Source organism: Portunus trituberculatus, chromosome 31 (genome assembly GCF_017591435.1).
Source record: "Portunus trituberculatus isolate SZX2019 chromosome 31, ASM1759143v1, whole genome shotgun sequence".
NCBI classification, from domain to species: Eukaryota; Metazoa; Arthropoda; class Malacostraca; order Decapoda; family Portunidae; genus Portunus; species Portunus trituberculatus.
In genome coordinates, this window is record NC_059285.1 from 15,047,545 (window position 1) to 15,067,301 (window position 19,757).

A 19,757-nucleotide genomic window follows, 5' to 3' on the forward strand; every position below is an offset into this window, starting at 1 on the left:
GTAATTGTGTTAGGATGGGATGTTGTAGCCTATTTGAGTAGTAAAAGAGATTAATCAAGGGAAATGTTGACAAGGATCTATATGGTTGGTTGGCTTTCAGGGCAGAGACAAAAAGTGACTGGTTTAAGCTCGATAAAGTTTGATTTAAAGTGAGATAGGAGGAGACATGTTCATATAGCGGGAATAGACTCAGGAAGCAGGATATTACATATTCAACGGGAAACTTTTAATGATTCAAAGGTAGGGATGATAAATAAATGTTGATATTATGCACTAGAAGTATAGGCAGACTAGTTTCCCTTACTCTCTTATAATACAAACACTCATTAACATTGTCACGTTGTAAATAATGAGCTTTAAAAGATTAGACAAATGTACAGACAGGAATGACAACGGTCATACATAGAGATTGCCACCAACAGCTAACGCAACTGCCTGCCTGCACCATCCCTCATGTCCAAGCCTTGATGAGTAATGGTTGAACTAAAGAGCAATTACTGCACTCTTTACATGTAAACAACTCTATTTTCTGCTACGTTACGCCGTCACAGCAACAGCTGTAGGGATTTTTTCATTCACCTCGGTCGTCTGCTGGTCACCCAGCCAGTCTTCCCCATTACGGAGCGAGCTCAGAGCTCATAGACCGATCTTCGCTCTTCGGGTAAGACAGACCACAACACACAACACACCGGGAAAGCGAGGCCACAACCCCTCGAGTTACATCCCGTACCTATTTACTGATAGGTGAACAGGGCCACACATGAGGCATGTGTGTGTGTGTGTGTGTGTAGATAAATCGAAGCTAAGAATCACATTAAAGGAAAAGAAAACACTATATAGGAAGTGATAAGATAAGATACAAGGTTCTTAATAAAGAGTTTGGAAAAGACAGAAAACATTGTAATAAAGAGAAACAACAGTGCAAGAAGCAACAGAAACAAATGAAAACGAACAAAGAAACGATACTAAGGGGAAGAGAAGAAGAATGAATAATAAAAGAAAGATAAAAAACAAGAAATGATGATGCGAAGAAGAATATAGAAGAAAAGGAATGATGAATGACGGCCACAGCCCGCCGCCCCGCCACCGCCACCGCCAGCCTTCAAAGTGTCAGTGTTGGTAACGACGTGTACAGTCAGGCGGTGCGCCGGGTGCGGTGCCGGTGGTTTGTGTGCCGACCGGCTGGTGAAGTGGTGTTCTCTGCCTGAGTGTACAACATGACATGGTGCAGTGTAGGGCGCCTGAGCTGGCCAGGGGAGCAGCGGCGGTGGAGGTGAGTGTGGGCTGCAGTATCTCCATGAGGCGTGGAGGAAATTACCACCTGTTGGTATCATGGTCACCCTGAAGCCTGAAGGTAAACAACAGGCGTCCCAAGCAGTCACAGGTTAATCCCCAGTGGAGTACCCCAGGGTTCAGTTCTCGGTCCTTTACTTTTTATTATCTATGTAAACCACTTACCGTCTTACATAAAGAGTGATTGCAAAATATTTGCTGACGATTTAAAGATTTATCTGCCCATTCGTAACTTGCCGCACACCCACACAGTTGTTGACATATCTAACTGCCAACGTGATATCAACTCTATATATAGAATATCAAAGTCCTGGGGGCTTTCTTTAAATATAGATAAGTGTCACACTGAGATTCAACAGAGGCACTTTTCCAGAGCAAAACATAGGCCCATATAACACCTACTCACTCAATAGTGCAGATATACAAAAGGTTAATGCCCACAAGGATCTTGGTGTCCTGGTTGACATTTCTTTACGCTTCCACATGCACATAAAAACTACAGTTAACAAGGCTGCAGGTCTGGCAGCAAATTTACTAAAAGGAACTATTTGTAGATCACAGAATTTTATGCTAAATCTGTTGATTACACATGTAAGACCACTACTAGAATACTGTTCATGCCTATGGAACACATGTTATCTTGGAGACCTAAAGATGCTAGAAAGTGTTCAGAGGTCGTGGACTCGACACATAGACGGAATGACTGGACTGTCCTACAAAGAGCGTTTGTTAGCTCTTGACCTCTACTCTGTATGTGGACGCCTTACTCATGCTGACATAATAAAGTACTGGAAGATCTTCCACTCTGAGTGTTCTATCTCTCCCGAAGATTTATTCATCACAACACCACATGCACATACTCGTGGACACCGTTTTCAATTAGCTCACCAGTACAGTTCACTGGATCTTAGATCTCGATTTTTCTTATTCTGGTGTGTCCGTTTATGGAATTCTTTGCCTGACCCGAAGAGCTCTGAACTCGCTGCCATCCTTCAAATCAGCCCTTCACAGTCATTTAGGCAACATTCTGTACGACTTTGTGGAGTAACATGCATACACACATGTGCTGCTGTTTGCTGCACAATAATATATCCTGCATTTCTGAACAGTGTCAATGGGTACACATTCCAGTCCACTCACAGTTTGTTACAATCATCCAGTAATCTACATCTAAAGTTGACTGGCGTACTCATTTTCCTAGCTACCTTTTTCCTATTCTTCGTTGTATTTTTCTGGTTTGGGAGGTAAGGGTGGCTAACCAGGTGAGTAAACCAGGTGAGTAAACAGTGGTCAGCCCAGCATGCCCTCACTCTGGTGCAAGTGACATCATTGCAGGGGCAGGTGTCATGGGGTGTGACATGCACTGACTGGTGCACTAGTGTCACACTCCCGCTGTGTCGCGGCCCGCCTCACCAGCTGAACACCACTGTACAAGGGCATGGTAGAACTGGTGTTTTGTTTGTTTGCATTGAGTGTTGCACCAGCACCATTGACGATAATGATGTGTCACTATCAGCTTGGCACTGTCCTAATAAAGGTGTCCCTCCATCTCTCACTCAGCTGACAGAAGTTGGAAATGAAAATATGATAACCTAAACTTGCCGAACCCTAACTATAATATAATCCAACCTAATGTAATCTAACCACGCTATTGGTCAGAACGGTTTTGAGGAAGACATCAGTGGTGCGTGTCAGCTCAACAAAGTTACATTAGTTAGGTTGTTAGGTTAGGTTAGTTAAATTGGTTTATCATACTTTCATTCCCATATCATGTCAGCAGAGTGAAAAAAGCTGTGAAGCGAGGTGAGCTGGATGGGCGACTACATTAGGACAGTGCTGTCAACTCTTATGCAACTTTTTCTGGTGGTAAAGAAACTGAGAGGCAATCATTGATGGTAAATTTACAGTCATTCTTCATATTTTCACTTCAGGATGAAACTATTTTTTTTCGTGGTAGTTTTGGACCTGTATTGAATGAATCTGCACTTTGTTTTTGTAGCAAATCAGTACTTTTTTATATTCTGTTTTTATCCCAAAAAACATTTTCTCTTCCCTCAGAAACTATTGTATTGTGATGAAAATGAAAAAAAAGATTAATGCAAAACAGACCAAAATGTACCAGAAAATAATTTCATTATCACAAAGTACCACAAAACTAACAGTTGAAAAATTCTGACTGGTCACCGCTGCCCAAGCCAACCTGTGGAAACTTATCTGTTTGACCAAAACTAACCTAACCCTAACTTTTATCTTTCATTAACCTAATCTAATCTAGCTAACATAACCTAACGGAATCAACATACACCACTGATAATGTCTTCCTCAGAACAAATTAACTTTTTTTTTAATCCAATTAAACTGATACACTCTATCCTTGTTTTTCCAGACTAAAAGGAGCAGGCACCAGTCTGAACAACACAAATGGGTCCTTTGCCAAACATGGTCATTTGTCTCATTAAACTTTTTAGTCTATTTTGGTTTCCCTGACCAACTAAACCCTCCCAAAAAATTAATCTAAGCTAACCTAACCCTAAAACTAACCTAACAATAATAGCCAAAAGTATGAAATAAATAAATAGACAAAAGTACAGTGAGTATACTAGCACAACATGCAGCTATGTCATGTGATGCGGGCTGTGTCTGCATTGCTGGCTTCACCCTGCACAGTAACATTAAAAGTCTGTGTTGATTGCAGAATTACCATAGCCACCCATCATTCCTCTTGAAATTTTCTATATCAGTCTTCTGTGCCAGCTTCCTGGCTGCTGCAAGGCTTTCAATGCCATGGACATTGATCCACACTGCACATATTTTATAACTGTGGCATCTAATACAGCATCTTTTCCAATCTTTACATTTTTCCTTGGTGCATCTTTACCACTATTATTTGATGATGCATCCACACAGTACTTGGCAGAATATTCTTCCAGCATATTTTTGATTTTCTAATGTCTGACACCTTTTGCGTGGCTACACCGTACTAATCACAAACACTCATAACTGTAGCTCCTTTCTCAAATTTTCTTAACAATTCCAGCTTTTAAACCACAGTTAGGATCACTAGCTTATGCTTAACACCCTTAGGAAGCATACCGCCCACTGCCATCCATTGACCATTTCTTGCAGTATGCGAGGTGCACTGTTTTAATTAATTTGTTTACTGTCCAGACTCAAATTATTAAATTGTTATCTGGATACTGTCTGGATAAACAAGGGTCAAGTGTATATCCAAAGTAAACTAGTCTACCCTGATTAGCAATGCTAAGAAATTAATATGAAGATGATAACTTATTTCTCTTCGTAAAATCTGGTGATACAATAGAAATAATTGAGGTGACACTCGGGCCGGACAGACGTCTGCCATAGACATTCAGCTCCACCTATTTCTCTCCACAAATCACTCTGATTTACTAGATTTATTTATGTATTATTTTTTATTGGTGGCTGTATGCTCAAACAGTCACTGTGACTGATTTCACGCATGTGCAAATAATGACAAAGCGCACACACAAATGAACACACCGAGCAGTGTTCCTCAGTGAGTCGGTGCCTGTCAGTCCATCGTATGCTTGGGTGTCACAGCATGTTAGCTAGTTCCTCCCTGAAAATTTGAACTCTTTATAAATTGTTGTCAACGATATACATAATGTATGGGTTCAAATTATTCAGAATGTGAAGCTTTGTATGATAAGGGTAAGAAAAGGCATCTTGAATATGATGAAAGACTGTAAAAACACCTTACTTACTTTCTAGGTAGCTATACTTTCCCCTAAGTTAAGTACTGCCTCCCAGCCTCACCACCCCACTCGTCCCAGCTGCAGGCCATGGCCAGCCCAGGTGCTGCACCTCACACTGACCACTGCATACTCTAGTTAGGGAGGAGACCAGAGAGATGTTTTATTTGTCATTAATTACAGCCATGCCAACATAATGTAATGGTTATCAGTCAATCACCTGTCCACCAATACTACTCATCTCCTCACAGCAGGGTTCTCAACCTTTTTAATCTTATGTACCCCTTGAAGTCTTTCAGTATTGGTCACGTACCCCTTACCCACAATGCAGTGTCAGGAAGGGTAGAAATCAATGTATGGTTTATTGACGTAGTTTATTAAGTTTAAAGTGTGTCATATATGCGGAGTAGACAAAATTTTCAATGAACATAAGTAGACTGTGTCACTATGAGGTAGTGTCGGTAGGAACTAGTACTTCACAGGGAAACACTGTGTGACTGGCTGTTAGCATACAAAACTTTTACTGAAACGGAACTATATTAGACAGTTTTCGATCATTGAGGCAGTGAACTAATGTTGCTTGCAGCTAGGTGCAACTTGTAACTAGTAACAGTGATAGGTAAGTCACTGTGTGAATAGTATATAAAGATAATAAATCAGAACTAAATATTATAGGTTTGTAAGGTTGCGTGGCAACTGTAATCCAAGAGAGCTTTCTCTCAAGTGACAAAACTCCAAGGGTTTCCTTGTTGATGTTGTTAATGTGTCCTAGGTTCTAGTGGAGGACACATCTAGCCTAGTACATGTAGGCCACTTTAAATACTACAAACAGGTTTGCAGTTATTCATAACTGAAGTATTTTGAGAAACTTGCCATATACCCCAAAATTCCTCTCGCATACCCCAGGTAGAGAACCCCTGCCTTACAGGATACTGCAATAAATGATTACCTGTTGGCTCAGATTGTGTGATGCTGAAATTGTGAGGTATTCATTCTTCATTTGTACAAGTTTTGTGGCATTATCATGTAAGGTGATTAGTAATATTCACCAATAAGTTGCAGAAGACTGACCCCTAATATGGTAAGAACTCATGGTAAAAACTATATCTGTTTAAGGTGTTGATGTAACTTTATTCCTTTTTGTTTTAATCTGTCTTTTTTTCTCGGCAGGACACTGACTCGCAGCAAGCACACCAGGCCAGGCATCAGCTGAGGACATCTACCATGAGGCAGTGGCTACAAGAAACAGGAATTACTTAAACACAACCAGATCAAGAGGTTGTGTAGACAGCGCAGAACCACCAAAATGCCTTGAGAGTCTGAAAAGTTACCAAACACCAGCTGGATATGATGGTGTGAATTGGAGAGGGCTTGATTCAGGAGTGAGGGAGAGTAGCGATGATGGCCAGCCTTATTGATGCAGGAGGAGAGGAGGGAGCGAGATGTGTGCCTCCTGTGTTCACCGAGGACTTTGATCGGAGGTAAGTTGGGTGTGTTGTGCTTGTTTGGGATTATTTGCATGTTTATTTAAGAAATTAGTATGGCATTTAGTTTTTTCTTATTTATTTGTTTCACTGATATTTGACGACCTTATTTCTTGTTCTGCACTCACCTTCAGACTGGCTAGAAATGGCAGAATCTCTTCTTTATTCATATTCTTTTTTTGGTGATTTTAAAGATTTTGCACATTACTTTTAGCTCAGTGAAACATTGCATATTACTGTAAAAGGATAAGGCCTGTACAGCATGCAATGACAGACTATTAAAGGTACAGTGTGTGCTTGTCACTAGATGAGATATTTTTATGTGGTCAGTAAAGTAACCAATTTATAGTCTCGAACTGATAATTTATAAGTCAAATATAGAATGACTATGGCTTTAACTTTTATTGTTATAGTAATGTGGAGCCTTTGTAATTTCAGCGTTGAGAATAAGATGTTGAAAGAAGTTGAAGGGATGTTGTTGGTGTTGACTTGATTTTCTTTACAGTAAAATGTAGAGTTATTATGTTCAGTAGTGAGAATGAGCAAGAAATTAAGGGAGCTGTTATCCTTATTGGTGATGACTTGTTGTTCTTTCCACTCTGAGGGCATTTGCATGCGGCCTGTGTGATGAATGGAGTGCCTTGTGGTATTAGGCCTGGCCAGTGGAGTGTGGGGGATGTATTTAGTGTGCAGAGCAAGATATGTTGATGTGAGTCTGTAATTGGTGAGAGAGGTATGACAAGGGTGAAGTAAGCAACACAGGATCATTAGTTGGGATAGAACAAGAAATAATGGACTCAAGCTGGAAATGGTAGATTGAGAGAAAAAAAAATAGTAAAGAGTTGGTTATCTAGTAGTGGTGGATGAATGAGAGAAAAAAAATAGTAAAGAATTGGTTATCTAGTAGTGGTGGATGAATAGAGTGGACTTGGTAATCAGGTGAATCAGTGGTGGGTGATTAGGGAGCTTTAAATCAGATTAGACTGATTATGTGGATGATAGGTGGAAAGGGGTAGGACTGGTTACTTTATCTTGAAATAGCCAGTTTTGATTATTTACTGCACTACGAAAACAGACAGACTGAATTTCATGCCTGTGGTTCTCTTGCAGCAGAATTAATCGTCTTTCTCCTCTGCCTTTCAGCTGAAGCTTCTCATGTCCCTGTGCTGGAGACGAGACTGCTGTGAAGGTGTTAGCCGTGGTTTGGACCTTCATCTCCGCTGTAAGTAAACCTTGGACTCACGACTGGGATGGAGCAGTAGGATTTAGGGTGCGAGGTCAGTTTGGATCAGCCAGCAGGTGTCACAATGTTTAGAACAGACTTATTTAATTTCATGCCTGTGGTTCTCTTGCTGCAGAATTAATTAATTGTCTTTCTCCTCTGCCTTTCAGCTGGAGCTTCTCATGTCCCTGTGCTGGAGACGAGACTGCTGTGAAGGTGTTAGCTGTGGCTTGGACCTTCATCCCTGTAAGTAAACCTTGGATTCTCCTCTGACCTGCACTTGTATGTTGTTCTAGACTCAGACTGGGATGGAGCAGTAGGATTTAGGGTGTAAGGTCAGTTTGGATCAGTTGTTCTAGACTCAGACTGGAAGCAGTAGGATATAGTGTGTGGGTCAACATGGGTCAATCTTTGTTTGTTCTGGAAGCAGTAGGGTGTGGGTCAACATGGGTCAGTGTCCTTGCATCATAGAGTAGGAAGTGAAATAATGAAAGCAAGCAGTAGGTAGATTCCTTGCATCATAGAGTAGGAAGTGAAATAATGAAAGCAAGCAGTAGGTAGATGTATGTTAATAAAGATGCAGATATTACACAAGTGCAGTGCACTGTGTGTTGGTGATGGCTGCAGTATGGAGGAAGCAGAATACTGCAGTTTTCTTAAAGATTTATTAAGATTTTATTAAGGAAGTAAATATAGAACACAAAATCTTTATTTAACCTATTGTTCTCTTGACATGAAATAAGAGAACAACAAAATCTTTATTTAACCTATTGTTCTCTTGACAGATTGAAATAAACGAGGTGGTGGAAGAGCAATATATCTGCAGAAGGCACAGCCAGCTCTGTAGTGTCCCTGCAGCAGATGGAGCATCTCACTGTGTGGATCCAAGACAATGCAGGAGCAGAAAAATAGCAATGATATCCAAGAAGATATAAGAAGAGAAGAAAGTTTCCTAGGAAAAAGTAGAGAACCAGAAGATAGCATGGGTAGAACACAGACCGTCACATGGAGATACACATCAAGTGGTTAAGGCCAGAGCTGCCCTCCTTGTCAGAGGCATGATGCTAAAGGTGACACCACTGCCTCACTAAAACACAACTGTCCACTACAGCTGCAGCAGCATAGCAGCTCCTTTTGCCACACCATGCCAATGGGGTCTTGTATTCACTGCTTCACTATCTTACTTCCTCAGCCAGCAATATTTTCACTGGTCTTGGTAATTGCTTGTGTATCTCTTTTTCACCCTTGTTCCTTGCCTGTATCAGTCACTGGAAATTGCTTGTGTATCTCGCCTCTCTATCTTTATCAGTCACTGGAAAGTCCTGGATTTTGATATTATTGTTCTTGGTATCTTCTCTTGACTCAGCCTGCAAAGTCCATGACTTCCCAGTTACTGATAGAGAGGCAAGAGAGGCAGGAGACAACAAGAGACAAGGGTGAATGAGAGCTACACAAACAAGTACCTGTCGACAGGTGAAGGTATTGCAGGCTGTGGAAGCAAGATAGTGCAAGAGCACAAGAGGCCAGTGGCAGTCTACCTCATTCCATCCATCATTACTATAAAGCCTACACATACAGGGCAGCAGTCCCTGTATGAACAGGTCTACCTCAGGTGATTCCACCTATCATTACTATAAGGCATACACATACATGGTAGCAGTCCTTGTATGAATAAGTCTACCTTATTCCACCTATCATTACTATGAGGCCTACACATACATGGCAGCAGTCCCTCCACCTATCATTACTATGAGGCCTACACATACATGGCAGCAGTCCTTGTATGAACAGGTCTACCTCATTTGTCTAATATAAAAAAAAAAATCATGAATATATGAACATAATAGTAGTATTTTGAAAGCATTTACATTGCATAATGTCTTGTTAGTAAATAAGAGTTCTAAAACAGTGGTTCTTAAACTGGGGTATGAGATATTGTAGCCAGTGCAATGAATGGTACCGTATATTTGCCATGAGAAAGCAAAACATATTTTCCTAATTTTTCTCTCACTAACACTAACTTAAAAGATTGACCTAATTTTTCATTTTTCTCTTAGTGAAACACTAACTTAATCTTTTGAGACAATTATAGTAAAAGAAAAATTAGGAAAATATGTTTTGCTTTCTCATGGTAATATACGGTACCAAAGCACTGGCTACAATGTCTCGTACCGCAAACACTATCACTAATCCTTCTCATATCTTTGTGTAGTATTTACATTGGAGGGGATAGGAATTTTACCGAGATATCAAGGGGTATAGGCTGAAGAAGGTTAAGAAGAACCACTGTTCTAAAGATATTTTCATTGCAAAAGTTCAAAAGTCTAGAAGGAACTATCAACTCTGTAAAGTATTGTAAAAACAAAACAGACCCTATCATTCTGGGACCACATTCTACACAGTTAGCCTCAGGTCTCGCTGAATGCCTGACGGTCACTCCACTGTTCATTTTTAGGCTCATTATTTGTCAACTTTCTATACATATAGAAAAAAAATAGCTCCTTAACATAATTTTCTGCAGTTGGAGATAATTGACATTACTACTGTCAGGCATAATCTTCTTCTGTTTTGTCATGTTTCTTTAAGATAAGATGTACACATATTATTGTCAAAGAACATGACAAACAGGAGTCGAGATTATGCCTGACACATGCGGGGCAAAGTTTGTTTTTGGTTAACTGATTGTACCCGTCTCAGCAATTATCTATAATGGTAAATTACTGCATTGAAGAAGGATTACTTAATCATTATGGACATTTATCATTAATTCATAAAAACAGTCGGAGATCATGCTGTGGTACATACAACTAAGTTCCCCCCATGTCAGGTACATACAACTAAGTTCCCCCCATGCTGACATAAGTCTTAAAATGGCAGTTGGCGGCACGACAACAGGGCACAAGAGTCATCAGGTTAGAGCCTGTCTAAAATGCACCAATTTGTCTCGCTACTATCATGTCATTAGCTACGACAGTTTGTAGAATCCGGCCCCTGAAATCTTTTGCAGAACAGTAACACCAAAGCTTTAAAAAGTTGAGAAACTTACTATTTAATTAGTCTAAATATTCTCACTTTAAAATGTATATAGACCTAATTACACATTTTTTTTCCCTTAAATGAAAGACATTGACATCAAGGAATGACTGGTGCACTTGCCCACAAAGCTACACACACCTTGTTGCAGTGTTGGCTGCAGGAAGAAGTGCAATGGACAAATGAATTGATTCATGTCTGTACAAACTGGACTTTTAAGACTGACATGCTAATAAACAGAGACCTTTAAACAAATCTTAGAATATTCTAAGTAACTTTTTATATATTATAAATTTCATAAACCATTACTCCTTATAGCTAATTATATGTAATGAAGTGATTTGATGCACAATGTTAAGTTGTGAAATCTATGAATGATGACATAATCCTTCGGTTAAAACTGTATGTACTACCTTCCACAAAAAAGGAACCATGAACCAATAATGCTGTGAATGTTGAAGCATCCTCCATCCTTGCCCCTTTCTGTCTTGCACTCTGCACACACGTTTATGAAAGCAGTGTGCTGTGTGCCACTGGACCTCCAAAAACCTGCAACAAAAAGAAAGGAGTCTATAAAAGTTGATATTTAGCAATCATTTACCTTCATGTCGTCTTAAAATTGTCAAAACTGCTCACTTGTAATCACATTTGTGGTATAGGAAGGTATATAAAAAATACCCCAGCCAAGCAAAGCCACACTATTTGCAACTGTCAAAATAACTACTACTTGACAACATGCTTACCTTACTTGGAGTGCAGCAAAGTGTGTGCCACTCCCTTTCTTGAAACTCTGGAGTACCTTCATATGTTCAATAAGTGCTGGGCAGGGATACAAAGAGGCGCTTCCCTTGATGCCACGCCACCAGTGCAGCACATCCTGTCGGGAAAAAGCAAACCCTCACTTCACTACCAACACCCAGGGAATATGTATCGGTGTAATTTTTTCGTATTGAATCAAAATGTATAAGCAGGTTTCAGAATACATACCGGCAATATCGATACTGGCTTTTTTTTTGTTGATACCGTACATCTCTACTCGGTGTGACTGAGTAGTGCGTCTGGAAAGGATTTCTCATCTTTGCATGAGTAGTAGAGGGGAACATGATCTTCCAAGGAGATACAATCTGTGACTTACTGGGAAACAAGGAGAGCAGGCAAAACGTGTGTATTAATATTGGGACATTGAAAAAAAAAAAAAAAAAAAAAAAATACTGAAACAAAAAAAATTAGTGGTATATTGAAAACAAAATTACCAGTGAAGTGGTGTATCGAAATGATTCCAATACCAGTAATACCGAAGCTAAAATACTGGTATTTTGGTATATGCACCTAGTTTCGGTGCACATTCCTAGCTTTGAACTAATTTGATCTGAATACTTGTCAAGAATCCATGACATACGTGCCTTATGAAGCCTCGTGCGAAGGTAAGGCTGGCGATGAGAAAGGTGGAGTTAGGGAGGCAGCGGCGTAGTGGATAAGGTGGTGAGCGTCGGATTGGGCAGACATACATGCGTAAGTTTGAATCCCACCACGTACCACCTTGAAACTTCGTCATTTATTGAGTGGTTTAAAGTTACATACCTACAAGTCACCATGATACCCAGGTTCTAGGTGGTTACACCAAAGATGAACTTGGGTGGTGATATGGGTCCTAATATGGGTAACACTATAAATAAAATTGCCTGCTTCACTAATGGGTGGAAGCTAAACAGCGCTTCTTTACATACTCCAAATGGACCTACAGGTGCCATAGGCCATAGCGTTAAAAAATAATCAATAAATTAAAAAAAAAAATGGTGCAAAGAGAAGATGCTTTACTTGTTTGAATGTTTTGGAATGACTACTTAGGACAACTGTGTTTGTATTCAGTTCAAGAGTTAATAGCTATGAATGTTTTCTTCTAACTTTTGATATCTAGACTGCTTGAGACAACTGTACATAATTTTACAGGCGCATTTCCATTAAATTAACCAAGAGTTGGACATGAATGCTTTTACTTCAACTCTTAAAATCATGAAATCACTACTGCATAACCATATATGTACTAGAATTATGAAATTACTGTCCCACATAACAATATTTGTATATTACCATTCGTATTTCATTCACCAAGACACAAGAAGTCCAAATGAGTGTCTTCTCTTCTCGGCCGTGTTGCCTGCGGTCAGGAGTCTTGTGGCCTCCATGGGCAACAGAAAATGTCACTCCATCTGAAAATATAATAAAATTGTAAGATTGTGTATCCTTAACATTTTCCCTTTATCCTAAAGTGAAATGGAATCAAATGCTGAATTCACACACTCAGATTTATTGTTTGAAGTACTTGACAGTAGCAGTCAATAACAAAATTCTACCAGTGCATGGCCTGAGAGAGAGAGAGAGAGAGAGAGAGAGAGAGAGACAGACAGAGACAGACAGACATACAGAAACTGACAAACAGTGACAGACATACAGAAAGAGAGACAGACAGACAGATACAGATACAGAAACAGTGAGAGACAAACAAAGACAGATACAGAAACAGAGCGAGACACAGACAGAAACGGAGACAGACAGACAGAAACAGAGGGAGACACAGAAACAGAGCGAGACAGAGACAAACAGCGAGACAGACAGAGACAAACAGAGCGAGACAGACAGAGACAAACCGAGCGAGACAGACAGAGGCAAACAGAGAGAGAGACAGACAGATACAGAAACAGAGACAGACAGACAGATACAGAAACAGAGACAGACAGACAGACAGAGACAGATACAGAAACAGAAACAGAAACAGACAGACAGACAGACAGACAGACACAAACAGAGAGAAGAGATGACCACTGGCCACACCTTTCTAAACACCACTTCATGTCCACCTCTGCACTCCCTTCTAGTTTCTATATTTCTCACCCCAGTCCATATCACCCATCTAACCCCCCCATCCTTTTATCCCCTCTTCTCTCCCTCTTCCCCCATACACGCAGCGACTATCGTGTGAAATTCCCTTATCAATCTATCCTGCCTGACACGGAGGAAGGGGACGGGCTTGCTCAGAGAACGCAACCCTCAACTTTACAACCTCCTGCTTCCTTAGCTGAGGTTTGCGTGAACAGGCGTCGCAATCCGTGAGTCAACGAACCCTACCTTTCGTTATCCCCCTCCCTCTCTCTCTCTCTCTTGGCGGCAGACATAAGCAATCAATACACGTGATGTGAGAGCCAGACAACTTCGCAGCCAGACACGCCTTAGTTTAGTCCGCGCCCCGTCTCGTCTCGTCTCGTCTCGGTTCTTCTCGTCTCGTCTTGCCTCGTCTCAGCTCTTCTCTCCTCTCTCCTTCTCTTCCCTTTCCTTTCCCTTCCCTTCCCCGGGACTCCGACTGCTGTTCCTCCCATCATTTATCTAACTAGATCTCGTCTGTTTATCTATCCACTTATCTATCTATATCTGTCTGCCCATATCTGTCTTTGTCTATCTGTATATCTGACCATCTAACCTTTGTCTATTCGTCTACGTCTGCTTACAATATCAATCTATCTGGATATCCCACCATCCATTAGTCCATCTGTCTATTAATACGTCTATCTATCTATCTATCTATTCATCCACGTGTTACCTTGCGCAGAACAAACAACTAAAAGGATAGGTATGTACGTACATGTCGCACAGTCACACATCACGTCTCAATCACAACCACCCACAGAAAATGAAATGAAAAAGTTAATGGGCCACGTCAACTGCAGCTCTGATCCAGTGTGTGTGTAATTCACCTCGGTCGTCTGCTGGTCACCCAGCCAGTCTTCCCCATTACGGAGCGAGCTCAGAGCTCATAGACCGATCTTCGGGTAGGACTGAGACCACATCAACACACAACACACACCGGGAAAGCGAGGCCACAACCCCTCGAGTTACATCCCGTACCTATTTACTGCTAGGTGAACAGGGACTTGACATTAAGAGGCTTGCCCATTTGCCTCGCTGCGCCGGGATTCGAACCCGGCCCTCTCGATTGTGAGTCAAGCGTGCTAACCACTACACTACGCGGTGTGTGTGTGTGTGTGTGTGTGTGTGTGTGTGTGTGTGTGTGTGTGTGTGTGTGTGTGTGGTGGGGGTATGGGGGACGCGAGAGACATGTATTAAGAACTCATGAAAGCTGTCTGGCAATGCTGAGGAAGAAGTGGGAAAGAAGGTGGATTGGGGGAGGAGGAGGAGGAGGAGGAGGAGGAGGAGGAGGAGGAGGAGGAGGAGGAGGAGGAGGAGGAGGGAGGAGGGAGGAGGAGGAGGAGGAGGAGAGAGAGAGAGAGAGAGAGAGGGCGGGGGAGTGAGCAATGAGTAAGGAATTAAGAGGGAGGGAACGCGCTCGAGGGAATAATGGAAGTGAAGGAAAGGAAGAGGGCCGAGAGAAAGAAAGGAGTAAAGAGGGAGGAAGAGAGGAGAGACTGGGAGAAATAACTGAAAAATGAAAGGAGAAAGCAGGAGAGAGGAGAGAAAAAGAAAGAAGGAAGAGCTAGACAGGCCTGGAGGAATGGGAGAGAGTGAAGGAGGGAGGGTGAGAGGAAGAAAAACAAGGTACATTTGAAACATTTTGAAGCATTTTATTATCCCATACAACTAAATATTACATATATGTATATAATCACAAAATACTCATTCATATTTGGGAGGCTTTACTGTTTGGGCAACAAACAAAAAAAAAATAAATAAAAGGAAAAAAAGGAACACGGAGGAGGAAGAGGAGGAAGGAAGTAATAATGGTAGGGGAAAGTAGGAGGGAGAGAATGCGAAGCCCTGGAGGAAATTAAACCACCAATAACAAGTTTCTAGTAATAAGTTGATCAGTGGACGAGGCTCCTCTCCCCACCTCATCCCCCCTGAAGTCTTTAGGTCACATCGGGTTTAGGGTTGAAGGGTTTAAGAGAACATGTGAACATGATGTGCTGGAATTACCTGTGACCTGAATCTTCTACTGTTAGGTAAAGTTGATATTCTTATTACGTACTGTCAACCTATTGATCATAAAAAGTGGTCCAGTTTATATATATTATTTTGCTGTTAGATACGTTGCTTATTATCCAGCTATACGGCCATTAACAGCGGAATTAGCTATTGCTTTCACGGTCGTTTGACCCACTCTGGTTTTCATGTCCACATATACCAGCAATTGTATTAAATAATATTAATGTATCATATGTATGTACATACTGACGTATGTAACTATTATACCTATACGTATGTAATTACAATAGGGAAAAAAAAATCAAAGGTGGAAGGCTGATGGTGTGAATAGGGGTGAAGAGGGAAGCGGGGAAGAGGGTCATGCGATACTGGGGTAGAGAAGGAGTGGTCTGGGGGTTCTTCAGGGTGGTGGTGGTGGTGGAGGGGTTAGACGAGTACCCCACACTCGTCCGATTCTGTATAACACCTTTGATATGATGACTGGATTAAGCGTAATATCACTCAGTAAACTCCTCACATAACACATATAGCACTGTGGTATGTTAACCATAAATCACGAACGGATGTTCAAGGTAGTGTGTTGAAATATCATACTCATCCAACGATTCGTTTAGAAGATATCTGCAAAAAACACCGTTTGTCCACCGCTGAAATGTATAGTAAACCAATCTAACCTCTCCTAACTTAACCTAACCGTACACCACCGCTCTTCACACTCGGGTAGCTACTTACTGTCTGCAGGGGAAAGTGTTCACGACGCCGAAGAAGTACTGTGGTGTCCTTCCTATCCTCTCCTCACTCCTCCAAGGGTGTCGCCTCCTACCACCTTCTTCTTCCACTTCCCGACACGTCACCGATGCGAGGAACCCACTAACTGAACCGGCTTCTGCGCACACGTCACTCCCTACACAAACAACGAAGCAGCGAGTCGACTCTTCTGAAACACTTCATTCAAAAGATCCTAATTCACAGGTTTTTAAGTGTTATTTTCTATGGTCTTAGTGATAGATTAACTGAATTTCTATGTTATTAATTGGATGAACACTTGAGAACCTGGTCTGTCATCTATAACGCCTTTGAGAACAGTCGTTGTGGGAGCAAAGTGTTTCAGACGGCTCAGCTTCAGACTCGCCACAACTTGCCTTGGTACACTTCATAACTCTCGCTTAGAATAGATTTGTATGAATAATTGTATACAGTTTTCTGTCAGGGATAATGAATGGCTGGGTAGTATGCGTCACAGATGTATGTTCTCTGTAAAGATGCATAACATGTGGACGCCAGGCAGGTTCTGATGCTGCTGACAACTACCAATAATGTTACTGCTATTGTTATTGTTATCAATTACTAGAGTTTGATATGATTTAATGACCTCATAACACGGGTACTTCTATCTAATCAACGAGACTAACACAAGCATACAATCTCTCTCTCTCTCTCTCTCTCTCTCTCTCTCTCTCTCTCTCTCTCTCTCTCTCTCTCTCTCTCTCTCTTCTATCTTCCTCAATGACACTTACTTTCACTTCTTTCCTTTCATTCCATCTGTTCTTATTCCGCTGTCTTTTATCTAGTTCTGTATTTATCTACGTATCTATTCTCTCTCTCTCTCTCTCTCTCCTTCATAATGTGGTCCAAATCCCACCTGTAGTTTCCTTCTAGTTGCTTTTTCGTGTTCTGATTGACTCACACAGGCAGCTGGCGAGGTGGCGGTTCAGCATTAGGTTCCACATGGGGTTTCTCCAGGCTTTGGGTCCCTACAAACACGTTCCATGGGATTGAGAGGACCACTGCTGCTACCAAGTGCTCCGCCGCTCTCTCCTTCCCTCTCCCCGAGTTACCTATAGATCATGCTGTAGGGAAAGAGAAGGATAAGTCACTGTACTGGTCATGGTTGGAAGAGAGACAGGAGGTTACAATCGTCTTGTTTTTAGTGTTGTTAACCCCTTCAACACTACCTTGAGATTTGTGTACGGTTAGACTATTTCATTGACATTAAGAAGAGTCTATGGAAGTCAGAAGATTAATGGCCACAGTCTTCACTATCTTAATCCTCTACATGAGTTTCCGAAGCTGTATAAAATCACCGAATAATAAGCAGAATGAATATGGAAACGCGTCATTGTACTGAAGGGATTAAGTGGGATTAAAATAGTGAAGACTGTGGCCATTAATCCTCTGACCTTCATAGACCCTTCCTAATGTCAATAAAATGTCTGACTGCACGCAAAACTTGGGTAAAAATGTGTCCTAGTATAAAAGGGATTAATAGTACTGATGGAGGTTGTTGCGTTGTTCAGAGTGATTCAAGGTAAAGTTCAACAAGCTTTATCATGGAAGGCGTAATGGTAATAATAATCGCAGCATGGTTGATGCGAGTACTCACCTTCCCAGCGAGATGTCCGTGGACATGAAAGGCGTCTTCGGATATCTTTCAAAAATATAGGTTATGTTGCCAATATTTTCAAAACTTACAGATAGGAGTAGTTTGGATCGTATAAGATTTTTCTCTAAATATAAAGTAGAAACAACATTAAACTGCAAATACAACTATCAAACTATCCTTAATATCCCATCTAACTGAAACAAGAATATTTTCAAAATAAGGGTTAGGTGACCACTATTTTTCAAAGACCAGAAAGATAAGAAACGTATTCCCTAAGAGTTTTTATGGTATTGACAAAGTAGATATCATGTCAATCTGTCAATAGAAATATATAAAAAACGTATGACTGAAAAGAGACACTTTTGAAAATATATATTGTGTGGCCACTATTTTTCAAAGACCAGAGATGATAAAATTTATCCATAATAGTGCTTTTGCTATTAATAAGGTAGAAAACATGTTAATCTGTCAAGAAGACCATGAAACTGCTCTTAAAAACTGTTACTGAAACAAATATCTTTTAGAAAAACAACTTATGTGGCCAATATTTTTCAGATTCTACAGTTATAAGGAAATTTATTCGTAGAAGCGTTTTTTATTTTGATAAGTTATATATCAATGTAGTCTGTAAATATAACCTTTCAAATTTTCATAAAAACGCATATAACTCAAACAAGAGTAATTTAAAAATATAGGTTATGTTGCCAATATTTTCAAAGAGGACACTGCCTAGTCTGGGTTCCTCATGAATTTCACCATCTTCGCCGCTGTCCTCATCATTCGAATTAAAACCGGCAAAACTCCCCGTCGAGTCTCTAAGCTCGCTCTCAGGTTTTGTGTGAGGAGAGGACGTTCTGCCACACCACTGTCTGACCACCACCACCACCACCACCACCACCACCACGACTAACACCATCACCACCACCACCACCATTACCACCACTACCACCACGATCACCACGACCACCACCATCACCACAACCACCACCACCACCACTACTACCACCATCACCACGACCACCACCACCACTACTACCACCACCACCACCGCCATTACCACCACAACTACTACTACCACCACCATTACTACCACAACCACCACCACCACCACCACCACCAAAGGGTCACTAAACTAGAAATAAAACAACTCGACTCATTAATTTTTTCAACTTTTCTATATTTTTTTTTATGTAGTGAGGAAAAATTGCAATATTAATAATAATACACAAGACACCCAGGATGATTGATTGCTACTTGTAGAATGAATGAGAGGAAAAAAATAATAATGAATGATGAATACTAGAAAAAAAAAAGTTTATAAAGGTTTTCTGTTCCCCTACGTGGCTGCCAGCGTTCACCTGTCCACTTGTCTGTCTGTCTGTATGTATGTATGTATGTCTGTCTCACCTGTCGCTACGTACCTGTACATTATGCAACGCTATTCATTACGTTAGACTGCATCACTGACATTCATTATTTTGCATTACGGTACAAAAAATAATACGTAATCTTGAGCAAAACATTACAGTACATTTCGTCGGTTGCCTCCAAAATACTGATATTCATTAAGATTGATAAGGAAGGCGGCGAGGCTTGAAAAAAAAAAAAAAGTGCCTTCGTCTATCCTTGTAAAAAAAAAAAAGTACCAGTAGAATCTTGAAATATATATGCTA

At 40.8% G+C, this 19,757-nt stretch overlaps 2 long non-coding RNA genes across 3 annotated transcripts; one reads left to right on the top strand and one right to left on the bottom strand.

Annotated features, from left to right (window-relative positions):
* Positions 1-1,024: 1,024 nt before the first annotated feature.
* LOC123511701 lies at positions 1,025-9,536 on the top strand. Its single transcript, XR_006676924.1, has 5 exons — positions 1,025-1,273; positions 6,198-6,508; positions 7,655-7,733; positions 7,904-7,979; positions 8,519-9,536. It is a non-coding gene; the product is annotated as an uncharacterized LOC123511701 (long non-coding RNA).
* A 789-nt stretch (positions 9,537-10,325) lies between these two features.
* On the bottom strand, positions 10,326-17,578 carry LOC123511702. Of its 2 annotated transcripts, none has more exons than XR_006676926.1 (5): positions 17,389-17,578; positions 16,434-16,605; positions 11,754-12,976; positions 11,510-11,643; positions 10,326-11,315 (listed from the first exon to the last, which is right to left on the bottom strand). It is a non-coding gene; the product is annotated as an uncharacterized LOC123511702 (long non-coding RNA). The 2 variants fall into 2 exon arrangements; XR_006676925.1 differs by having other exon boundaries at positions 17,344-17,578.
* Positions 17,579-19,757: the final 2,179 nt, after the last annotated feature.